General features: G+C 40.6%; 1 protein-coding gene across 1 annotated transcript in view; it reads right to left on the bottom strand.

The window, feature by feature from the left end:
• The window catches only part of ST8SIA1 (ST8 alpha-N-acetyl-neuraminide alpha-2,8-sialyltransferase 1), a 146,696-nt gene that overhangs the window by 112,816 nt on the left and 20,993 nt on the right, over positions 1-12,887 (bottom strand). The window lies entirely within an intron of this gene.

Here is a 12,887-nt window from a genome sequence, read left to right as displayed (position 1 = left end):
GAAAACCTGATTTTATTTCAGAAAATCTTAGAAATAGACAGTAAAAAATTTAAATCTCCATTCACTTTTGAGTGGCATAGAAATAGAACTAAAATTCAGCAAAAGAAACTCCATCCTTTATTACACATTCTAATAAATAAAAAAACTGGTCTTCAACACATACAGAAGTCAGAGAAGCTCCTCTGAAAATTAAATCCAAGGTATATGAAAATTCAGTATTAAACCTTATTCATGAAGAGCAGGCCTCCTAAAACCCAACAGTTACATAACTTAAGTATGGAAAAATTTGGCATGTCACTCCACTTACTAAATATCCTTGTGTTACATTCACAGCAGTATTACAGCCTGCCTTCTAACTGAATCCAACCTGAGTCATCCCAGTATGATTGAGATATATATATAAATATATATAAAAATATATATATAGGATATTATACTTCTTGTTTCCTTGCCAAAACTGCATATCCTTTTACACATTCATTTCCCCAAAATAGTTATTACTCAGCTTGAGTAGAGATTTGAGAGCTGGTGAGTGGTTGAAGGGGTTTTTGAGCAAAAATTCATATCACAGCAAAATCAGAAATTAATATCCTAAAATACAGAATGATGAAAAGCTCTAGACATCTGCAGGGCAGGAATATCCTATCTTCCCGAAGCCTGCATGGGAGTAGCGCTCTATTGGAAGGTGATGCTTATATTAGTTTTTTATATGTAATAGATGTATGCAAAATATACATTGCAGAATTATGTCATTGCAGTATATGAATACATTGATATTATTATATACATTTCTTATTTATTTTATAGGGAATCCTAAAGAGACTAACGCCACATGCAGTAGCTGCATAAGAGCTGCAAGCGGCAGGCAGAAAAACAGCAGGTTTTAGTTTCTACTTAAATGTTTGATAGAGCTGTTCTCCTCTGTGAAAGAGATTTCATTCAAAACCAGGAAGTCATTCACAGAAATGTTTACAATTTTTTTGCATTTTCCAAAGTTTTATAGCTACTTTTCTTCTCTAAAAATTTATATTAAAAAAAAAAAAATCAATATTTTCCCCTCTCAAAAATTGATTTTGCCATAAGTTAATAGTTTTTTGCAACTGTGTGAATACTATTTTCCATACATACTTCAACTGAAAATTTGCTGAAAACTGCAGGGTGGATTAGTTGTAATCTTAGCAGAAGAAGAAACAGCTTGAAAATGTTGTGTGGCAAGCAGAAAATCTAGGGGTGTGAGTGCTGTTTGTTAGCTTTCCCTGCTGGGGAAGTTCAGTGATTTGCTCTGGTTCAGCTCCAGGTCAGCACTGCCCCCCACCCATGCCCCTGGGACACTTCATGTGGAGGAAGGCTCTCAAGTGACAGCAAGGATGCAAGCGCAAGGAAGCTGGATTGAGGGCAGGAGGTCCACTCCTCTCCTAAAATAGGTACCTGAGAGTAGCCTTTGCACATGACATACAGGCAGATGAAACTGTTAAAAGGAAGCAAATTACACAAGGTAACTGGATATCACATGTTGTTGTAAGTCAAGAGTCAGCTTCCACAAAGAGCTGCAAGGTAAGCTCTCCCCCTCCAACGGGCTGAGCAGCCCCAGTGTCCCCATGTTCCCACAGGCAGCCAAAGAGGTGAGTGACTTTGTTACAAAGACTTAATCAGAAGCTTATGACAGGGTGCTTCATGGCTCAAAATTTCAATATTTTGTCCACTTGACCCCACGGCACTGCACTGGAGAAGACAAGACTCATCGCAGTTTTCCAGTACTTGAAGGGCAGTTACAAAGAGGATGGAGGCTCTCTCTTCACAAGGAGCCATATGGAGAAGACATGGGGCAATGGGTACAGGTTGCACTGGGAGAGGTTTCATCTTGATGTAAGAAAGGAAATTTTTTACAGTCAGAACAGTCATTCCCTGGAATAACCTTCCCAGGGATGTGCAGGAGTGCCCATCACTGGAGGTTTTCAAGATGCAATTGGACAAGGTGCCAGATAATCTCATCTAGGCTCCATTTCCCACAAAAAGTTGGACCAGGTGATAGTTTGAGGTCCCTTCCCATCTCGGCGGTTCTGTGATTCTGAAACTGCTTTCCCTTATACTGCCCATTGCAGAGCTGGGGGTTTGTCTCCCTCTGAGCAGAACAATGTGTTAGCCAGAGTGGCAATTTCCATTCCTAGAAACACCAAAACAACACAGAAAGGCTTCACATCATCCTCCTGCTGATGCCGAAATAAAGTCTTCACCACAAAACTGTGAAAATCCAACTAGACGAAATTTGAAATCTCTCACCAAATAACCTTTGCAAAACAGTTTAGGACAAGCATGGAACAGCATTTTGTTCCAAATAAAAGATTTGAGAGAGATTTCTGGCCATCCACAAACTCCAGTTTGCAGCCTTTGGAAAATTAGTTCTCTGTCAAGTGGAAAGAAAATAATTTTTCCCTATCTTTCCCCTACTTTTCTTTGTATTTTCTATCTCCACTGCAACTTTTTCAAGAAAGCATAAGGTAATCCAAGATCAGTTAGAGCCTGAACTCTACATACAGTTGTTTGTCACACAACTGTATAACAAAATTAAAATTTCCAAGTGAAATCCTGCAACTCGTAACTTCTCTGGAAGTCCAGTCTGAGCAAGGAGCACAAAAACAACAGATAACTCAGTGGAAAAGTATCTAGGGAATGTTTCATATTAATGAATCTTTCCTTAGCCGGGGTAAACGGATGAACTAAGGAACAGCTCTTTGTATGATTCCACCCCCCACCACCCTCCTCTGTTAGACTAGATATATATACCTACTCTTTCCCCTCCCCAAAAATACATTCTTCCGGTTCCTGTTGAATTCTTCATTAATAAACCTATTATGAAAAGCAGTAGGTGCCTCCTGGAAGGTCCACAGATAGGCAGGTCACTAGTTCAAGTATGCATCTGTATGTATTAGCATAAAAATCCTGTGCACTCACACATGCTTTCTGTCAGAAAAGAATAATTATTAAAAACCTCACGTTATTCAGTCTCTCCTTCTGATCCAAATCCCAAAATTATAAAGTGAGAAAAGCTCCACAAGAAAATGTGCATTAAAAAGCAGAACAGATTCAAAGGAGAACCTAAAGCAGGGTACTTTGCAGGATCAGGGAGCCTGAACTGATTTGCTGAGCTTGATTAAAATGCACAGCTAAAATGTTATGATAGAATTTGCAAAACTGCAGCAGCTTTTAGCCAAGGATTTCAACTCACTGCAAGCATTCATTCACTCACAGGACATAAATAACATACTTTTGACTCAAAGTTATCTCCAGTTCAGAGGAACCGTGTGAGAGGAATTAAAGAACTTGAACATTGGTATTGAAAAGGCACTGGGGGCCCTCAGATCTGAGAGTACTTGAGAGACAAATCCCACTTGTGAGAGAAGCAGGAGAAAAGTTACTTTGAGAATCTCACTTCAGACCTTTAAGATTTCAGCCAGAATTGGCACCAGACAGGTTATTAACTGCAAGGCAGCATTAGCACTGAAGTGGCTTTGCACATCAAGTCAAGTAGCGACGTGTGCACAAGGCAGGACCTGAGCAGCAGTTTTGAGACGTTAGCCATATCCCCGTGGTACACTTTGCTGAGGTTATACCAGCAGACATTGCACACTGAAAGAAGCAGAGTGAAATAGTTGGTGCCAAGGATCCTACATCCACATTACCTTATTTTCATGGGATTTACTGAAGACTAACTCCGGTCTGATTCCGCAAAGAGCCTGTGAGTGGCCGTAGCACCCAGAGGATATTACTGAAGTGTAGGAACTGGGGACAATCAGGAGATTTGCCTCAAAAGCGCACTTCTGCCCAAAGGGCTATTACAGGTGCACCCTCCTCTATCTAAAAGCAGAGAGAAAGCCAGACCTCCTCACAAAGTCTAAATCTAAATTCATATATAAAGTCAGTAAAAGAGCTTGCGTAAAAATCCTAGACTATTCTTCACCTTGAACTAATGAACTTTTCAGTTTGATTTCAGTTTGCAGCCAGTTAACACTTAATCTCACCCTGCTTTGACTCAATTCCCAGCCAATAATGACTCAGTAGCTAGTTCAAATATTCCAAATGGCTTAAAACCAGCAAATATAACATCTAAAAGCAAAAATGGGCAATTCCACAGCATGGGTTGTCAGCCAGGACGTTACAGCCCTTTGGCTATCTCTTCTTCTCTTCTTCACAGGTGGAGCAGGTCCTGGCTCCCCAGCATACCACCACTTCTCTCCAGCTCTCTTTGCCATGCCTGCCTTGTGATGCTGTGCTACGTGCAGCACATAAGTGCTGCCAGCGCTGTGCAAGGAAGGGGGGGAGCAAAATTCTTCCTCTCAAATTTTTCCTTTTAAACCCATGTAAGGGGGATGTAGTACATCAACGACGAAAAGATCAGGTTGATGGGAAGCCACTTGTCAGGCAGCAGCAACGGGAGGGCAGCTTCATGAAGGAGGACTGAAGGCTTAAGCCCGATCTTAAATGGAGCAATGGGCAGAGGATGCATGGCATGGCACGGCATACAGGGTGCAGGGGCAAGGGTCCAGGGGGGGCTGGTCAGGGCTATTAAGGCCTACTGGTGCCTTGGCACTGGCAACACTACCAACACCCCTTTTTCTGCCGCAAGGGGATAGCAGTTTTACAGCAAATCACACACACACTTGCTGAACCTTGCACTGAACAGGATCCCATCCAGGTCTGCAGAGCAGCACCCCATGAAGAATGATGCTGCGTGCATGAGGAGAGGAGAGGAGAGGTTACAGCTTGATGCTGCTCTGCAGGTCCCAACAAGCGCCAGCTGTCCTCGTGTTGAACAAAGGCATTGATTCAACCATTGCTTAAAAAATGGTAACACGAAACTTATTACTGTTTCATTACAGTTTGGCTTTAATGGCAGCGTTAAATAATGACTGAGGTTCAGGTTCAAGTTGGACATAAAAATAATTGGTCAAACCAACTGCTTTAGTCAGACTGCTCAGCTGCCTGGATTTCGCTGGTATCATGCTAGCCTATGTCTGGTGACTACAAAATGGAGCCAGGAGCTGACAGCACAAGACAGTAGCATTTGGTCTGACATAAACCTCCTTTTCTTTAAGTTGCAGTTCACATTCACCTCAACTTCCCATGTTTTATTTTGGTATCAAATGAATCTGAACACCCAGAGAAAAAAAAAATGAATTTACCTTTGGAGTTTCAGCTGATATCAAGCCAAAACCACCAGGCCTTCACTCTCAATCAGGGATTTGTGACACTGCTGAAATCCAGAGTACAGGTGGTTGCTTGGGTTCATTAGGGAAGACTTACACAGCTCCATTTCAGTGCAATTGCTTAATTGCTTCCATCTACGTATCCCCAGTAGAGGCAGGAGGCCCTACCAATAGCCTCATGGACTCCTCAACTAAATCAACACCAGCTCCCAGCACATGCACACTTATGGGACCCTGGGCTATAATCTCCCTATCAGAAATACCATACAGATTAATATCAATAGTGGCTCTGAAACACAACTGGTCTGACCACGTCCAACACTATGAGTTTCTAAATCTAATCCTGAAATTCTCTAAATTAGGTCTTCAGTGTAATATTTCCATAAGAAGAATACATCCACTTGTTCTTCCAAGAAGTTTTGGTGGCAGGGGAAAAAACACAATTATTATTTAATAGTGTAAATCTTGCCATTAACAAATTTGCACCCAGTTTAGAGTTTGAGGTTTTGGCACTTCAGGTTTTGGCTGATTTTTTTTTAAATTATTTTTCTCCCCCTACCTTAAGAGATCTCTGGCTCCTCAAATTTCAACCACCCTTCCAATTAGTGGAAAAGCTGGAGTTGCCTGAATTTCTCACTTTGAACAAAGTTTTTTTACTCCTTCTATCATTCCTGTGGCTATTCTCTCTTTTTCAAAATCGACCTCTAAATATTCCAAGCCTGGAAATAATATTTCTAGGGTAGTCACCCCCTGCCAACTACAGGGACAAAATGACCTCTCATTATCCATGCGTCCCACATCCAAGGCCAAAGCACGTTTAACTGATTAACTGTTTAGCACTCTTTTCACTGCCAATGCTTCCCAGGATGGGGACATCCATCTGTAACTGCAACCTGCACTCTGGTTTGCTAAATGTGAGATTTCACATATGGCTCTATTGAAAATTAGGAAGCTTAGCAGGAAACCCAGGCTGCTCTGTCTCCTGAGCCTGTCCCCTGGATCAGTTGCTGCCTTGCTCCTTTTCTCATCTGAAGAATTTATCAACAATATTTTAATGTTGTCTTGTAGACCACTGATTAAAAAAAATGCAGAGGATCAAGAATTAATCTGAGCAAGTTCACACCTGGATGCATCCTGAATTCATCCATCCAATGACCATCACCATCCAAGCACATTAAAAAAAAAATAAAAATCTAGACCCATATCCCATCTCCAACAGTAGGCAGTAGCTAATGCTTACAGCTGTAAGAGAGTCCTTTCATATAGCCACATAATGGCTATACTTACGGCCATTTTTTGCTCCAAGCTGGCAGCCTGAGAATTTTATAGCTCTACAGAAGGCAACAGAAGTCATTTAATAACAGTAAAATCACCAATGCAATTACAATCAGTGTGGTCGCATAAGCTTGTAGCTGCAGTTGGCATTTGGCTTCCGAATATTCTGTGAAAATATTGTTAGTTCGGTTTGGTCACACACATCGAATTTCTCTCTCCCAAAGAGCTCAATATAATATTTGTAACTGGGGGTTAGTTTGAAGAAGTCACTGAGGCTTTGAGGTTTTCATGGTGTTTAAAGTATGTTACTATTCAACGGGTTCAAGACATGCTAGTCCGCACCTTAGGCAGGGCAGAAGACAGCAAGTATAAGGAAACTGAAAGTGGAATGTAATGTTCTTCTCTTATCAGGGCAGGTACCACATGCACCCAACTCTTGGTTCAAACACCTAACTGCCCCTGTACCAAAGCTGTGGGTAGAACACGAGTAACCGCTATGAATTTACTAGGGAGGTGGAGGGAAGAGGCTGTCGCCTTTCTGCGCCCACCAGATGCTAAGGGATGCACTGAAAGAACTCCAAGTCATACAACACAGAGCCACATGGTCTCTCCCCTTCACATCAAAACCAAAACTGGCTTCAGCCTTGGCACCACTCCTCTCTATAGTGGACTCCACCCCACCTGAGATGAAATTTAAAACTACCCGCAGCACAACTATTCAGGAATATGATCTTAAAATTTCCCTCCTAAGAACATCATGGACAAGTACCAAAAGAATAAGAGAACAGCCAATGTAAATGCTCTTGATATTCACAAAAGCATACCAAATTGGGTTTTTTTGGGAAAACAGTACTAGTTTAACCTCTAACTAAAATTAAGACCTTTGCCAAAACCAACATCTAGGTCAAGAATACATTGTTCTGCACAGGTTCATTTCTGAAAATCTTCCAGATACCTAAGCTTGAAGAATAGGTCTAAATGCAATGAAAAATAAGTATGAAAAAAGAGTGGACACTGCAGAACAGAATAAAGAGATAATCTGATCTATTTCCCAGCCAAGCTTTCTGCAATACGGTATTTTATGAAGACTAAACTCATAATAACATGAGGAGAAAAACTCTCATATTTTTTTCTTGTTATGAAACTTTCAGCCTATTTCAATGCCCCCTGCAGCAATGCCCAGTGTCTGGACTTTACAAGGATCATGTAATATTTCCCTCATCTTCCTCAAGAGAGGAAAGATATCAGGACTGTAAAAAGGTCACAGGCAGAAGCAAATCATGTACTGACCTGCCTGGCACTGCAAGCTGCATGAAAGGTAAGAGGTTGCAGAGACTATAGATACTTCTCGGAATAAGGACAGTTCATGAAAACCACCTTCATTAGCTTAGCAGTAGAGCTGTATATGACTTTTCAAAGTGAGTAAGAAATTTTAACTATAAACTATTGGATAATTTCCTTCAAATTGCCAAATTAATAGTTTGGGGGAGGCGGGTGAATTATGAAATCAAGCGCTTTCATCTTTCCTGCATCATCAGTATCTTTTCCTTTAGAACTTTATTCCAGGTCTTTTTGAGGTGCCCCAAAGGGAAACACAGTATTTTATTTAACCTGAGAATATTGTATCTTTGGGTTTTCACCATTTATTTTAAAATCACTGAACAAAACATTTGGTGCCACCCACACAGTATAGTTAGCAGTTCTGTTTTCCAGACCGCAAAAGACATATAAAACTGTTTTTTTTTTCTCCTGTGTCTTGGGCTACCCTATCCTTGCTACCCTGGCCCTGTACAAACACACCCTGCTGCCATGCAGTAGGCAAAATCTGAGCCGTCAACCATTGCAGCATATCATCCTAATCTGTGACTGATTTTGTCCAACTCTTTTTTGTTGGGGTTTTTTTTTTTTTTTTTTGAAATGTACAAGTGATATCTTTTTTCCAGAAATGTTCAGAGTATCAAGAAAAATGGGGTTTTTTTTCTCTACCCTCCTTCCAAGCAAAGATAGACTTAGTGCTTAAAATTTAAAGGATCACAAGTCTTTTATCTATTTTCAGAAGACAGCAGTAGCAACAGTATTACATGGCGCACCTTGTAATTCCCCAAACTTGCCTCAATTCTGTTCTTTCAAAATTGAACTATGGCTCAGCTCAGTCTCTGAATCTTCAGATGATTTTGGGTTATTTAATCTCTATCAGATTCTCCTTTGAATTTAAACTCAAAATTTCAGATAGCATGATAAAGATACACAGTTACTTTAGTTGACTATGTATTCTCTCTTTGATCAAAACCCTGCATTTTAACAAAAATAATTGAAAAGATATATTTTTCTACCACTGAAAAACAGACATGATTCTTCTAATAGCATCACATCAATTTATTCTATACCTTCATTAATATTGCAAGTACAAAGGAGGACTGAACTATGCAACATTTAGATTGTAGAAGTACAGATGATGCTAAAATTTGCCAGGGACTATCTTTGTCATTGAACAATGCTCACAAACTAGAAAAAAACAGGGTATTTCTCAGTGAATAGAAGTTTACCTTTCTTCCTGCCAATTCTTTTACTTACAAACTGAGCAGATTTGATCTGGAAAGATATTGAAACAGAACTGTTAGCCTCTTTCCAGAGAAAATACATTTTGATTCATGCAAACTTGCTTTAAGGCTTATAAGCCTGCTTATAAGCTTTGAAACACAAATTATAATGTATGAATTATAGAGTATGAATTTAGTATTCAGTCAGATGAAGTTTTCCTAAGACTCTCATACCAGATGTATAAAGAGCTATATATAAGGAAACCACACGTTGTGACTTGCAATAGCAAAAACACCAGTGTTGCACTTCTGTATTACTCATGCAGTAAAATCTACTGGACTGCATGATGTCTCCAAGTTCTCTGTATTGTTCCCAATGAAACCCCAACCACATCCAGGAGAGACAGCAGCAGCGACTCACCATCTCTACTAGGAACTGCAATAAACAGCCACATTCCCTTGAGAAGTGATGAATTTGAGCATAAGCTGATGGTTTCTGGGCAGTGGCCAGCAGCTCAAGAGAAATGACCTCACATGATGCTGGAATTCACTGGCACTGCACCAGACTGCTCCTTTGCTTTGCTGAAGCCACCACCTCCAGCCCCTAAATATGACAACTGTGAAGGCCCATCCCAGGGAAGACACAGGATTCACCTCATTTCATTTACAGTATTTGAAATGTAAACACCTCTATCCAAGACACTCCGAGGCTTCTTCGTACCTATTTCTTCTTCAATGACCATAGAGAAATTGACTACCTTACATCTACGTTTGGTAGTTTAATTCCAATCCATGAAGCCAGACCTGCTGCTCCAGACCCTGGAAAGCCTATTCAAGGCTTCTGCAGTTAACACGAGCTGCAAGGGAATGACTGTAGGTCTTCTGCCCGTCTACAGCATCTCACAGAAGGATGCTATTTGCTAGCAGCCTCATCTGATGGTCTTCCAGCTCTATTCATGCAGCCCTCACAGTGGGCTGTCAGAAAGATGAGATGGCACAACTGCATGAACTGGTAGTTTTGTCAGAGAGAATTCAGAGGCAAAGGGGAGTGGGGCAGGGGGAAATAGATTAATTGCTTCACATGCTATTCTTCTCTTTTTTCAATCTTACAAACCTGGCAGGAGGAGAGCAGCTTTCACAGAAACGAGGTGAAATTAATGAATCGCTGTCTTGCAAAATAGCGGAACCATCAACTGAGACAAAGTTACAATACGTGATGGTGCTGCTGCACGGAGGGAAAATGAGTTCTTACCACTTCCCTTGTTCCTTTCAGCAAAATTGCTGCTTGCTTTGCGCCGCTGCTACAAGCACAAAAAAATATTCAGCTTCAACAAGGGCACAGGATGGCTGTATTCTTCCAGGAGAAGGAGATTCACTAAAAATAAATCGAGCAGTTCTAATCTTACATTTGAGCTTGTAATATCTAGAGTGATGATACATACCACCTAGATCTAAGCAGTCAATTATCACACTACAGCGACTTCTCCACCTGCTTCTGCGACGCAGATAAAAGCCATGTAAGTATTATATAACACTCCTCACCAAAGTGCCCCCACGCTCCAATCCAAGGAAGTCCATAGGGAGCTTTTTACTAATTTGATCAGTTAAAGTCATGCCCCTCCACAGAAGGTGAACTGGCCAGAAAAAAGCCCTATTTTTCCTCCATTACACAGATTTAAAGATCTTGAAGTGTCCAAAACCTGAGACCACACAAATGAAGGGGAGAGTCAGAGTGCTTTTTGATACAAAAACTGTAGGTAACCAGCCAGCTGTTGCCTATGCCTGTGACAGAGACACGAAAAATGTAAAACTATCACATAAACCGGCTATTTTCAAAGGTATACAAAGCTGCATGCTTGGGGGCAAGCTTTAGCCCAAAGTCATATGAATAGATCTACAGTTGAAGGAAGCCCTCTTTTGAAGGGAAACATGTTGCTCTCACTTTTCAGAAACTGCTTCCCACATCTCTTAACTATCAGTTGTTTAGGAGATAAAGCAAGTTTTGCCTGGTTGGGAAGCATCAGGAGGCTGAAAAAATCAGGAGGCCAAACAAAATAGGAAACCTCAGTTTTGATCTCTAACTTCTATCCAGCCACTGTTTTTCCTGAAACTTGTACAAACTAACTACCTTCAAAACTTCTACCATTCTGTCTAATTTGGGTGAAATTAGCCAGTGAGACAAATTTCAGGAAGTAGGTGGATTATGATTGAGATTCCAGTCATATGTTTCCTACTGGCTGGCAGGAGAAAAAAAAAGGGGGGGGAATCCAATAAATGCCAAATAAGGCCGTCTTTTAGCTTTCTTGAAAGGGATATTGACAAAACTGTGTGTCCTTTGTTGCCCCTGTATACCCAGAATTATACACCAGTTAAGCTGTAATAGTCCAATTTTGGATGAAAGCCATGATTTAATGCACTGTCAAACACTGACGCTGGACTTCACTTACAGCCTGAGTTGCCGCAACCATCAACATCACTTTTGAAAACAGCCAATGATCTGTTTGGCCAAGCAGCCAGAGATATTTCTGAACTGAGTTCAGTGATCTTTCTGTGTGCTGACAGATGGCTTCTAACGGATGAAAAGGAATGGTAAAATTATCACAGATTAAAACAGAGCCATTTACCTGAAGCATATCTTGAACTTGCATTTCTGCTGTTTGCGGTTACAAGGTTCATTTTCAAAGCAGTTTTGGTAACATGTTTTAAATCTTGCCTGAGTACTAGGTGCTATAAAACAAGTTTCACTGATGCAAATACTTTGCTAAATGCAGTAAGTGGATTACAAAAAAAGGAAAGGCACATCCAACTTGGAAGTTCTTTTCATTAGAAGCTCTGATTCCAATTCTTTTTAAGTAGCTTTTCCTCTGGTGAAGCCACAGAAGAAAGTTAAATGGCAATCATCTTGCACTCATCTTTAACTCCATCATATTTGAATTCTGGCTATTGCCTGTTTTACAGACTTACTGAAATCAGAAAGGATCTCTGACTTGGAATGAGTCTATTCTTACAGGGAAGGTCAGCTGAGATGCTTTCACTAGTCATCTCTAAACACCTGTCCCAGGAACAAGAGGCAACATACCCTCTCTGCCTTCGCAGCTTGCTCTCCTGTAGGCCCAGCAAAAAAAAAAAAAAAAAAAAATTTTTTTTTTTAAAAAATCAAGTTTATTGCTGATCATCATTTGCTTTATCATGCAGAACTGGGAGTCTGCTATGATAAAGCAGACGCAAATGCTAAGCCTGCTGCTGGACCACAGGATTTCTTTTTGCAATTCTTCTACTTCCATTCCCAGTGGCTGAGTGACAGCTACGTGTTGTATTAATTGATTCGTGATGCAGTAGCACTTAGTGGTTGAAGCCCCGTTCTGCACTCATGTAGCAATCTACTGGCATGCTTCAGGTCTCAATGTTCTTCCTAAGACACTGACGCCACCAAAGCCCAGCCACCACACACTTAGGCATCTATTTTATGTTGGTCACCTAGACTTTCCACAGTCAACAGAAGGACACTTACCCTAGCACAGGTATCTAAGGCAAAAGAGAGCTGGCAGTATCTGCAATTACCTATGCCTTTTCATTACTCACAGCAGGAGGAAACTATAGTAGGAGTACTAACAGAGAAATTTAACTTTTAGATAGTTAAAGTAAGTGTGATGAACCTCAATCTGCCGTATCCATAGGTGACTAAACATCATTAAAATCCATTGCTTATCCTCTGGCCTAGACAATAGGAACACAATCATAGGAAAGTGATTTTTTTTTTAATTTCAGAACATATCCCAGTAACAAAAACTGCCACATACCTTACTCCCTCTAGCACCTCATTAGAAAGGATAAAATGCTGATGCAAAAGTAAACTTTTGCCATTTGC

Source organism: Grus americana, chromosome 1 (genome assembly GCF_028858705.1).
Source record: "Grus americana isolate bGruAme1 chromosome 1, bGruAme1.mat, whole genome shotgun sequence".
In the NCBI taxonomy this organism is placed as follows: domain Eukaryota; kingdom Metazoa; phylum Chordata; class Aves; order Gruiformes; family Gruidae; genus Grus; species Grus americana.
The sequence above is the reverse complement of the archived record's forward strand: the minus strand, read 5'-3'. Positions and strand labels throughout refer to the sequence as shown.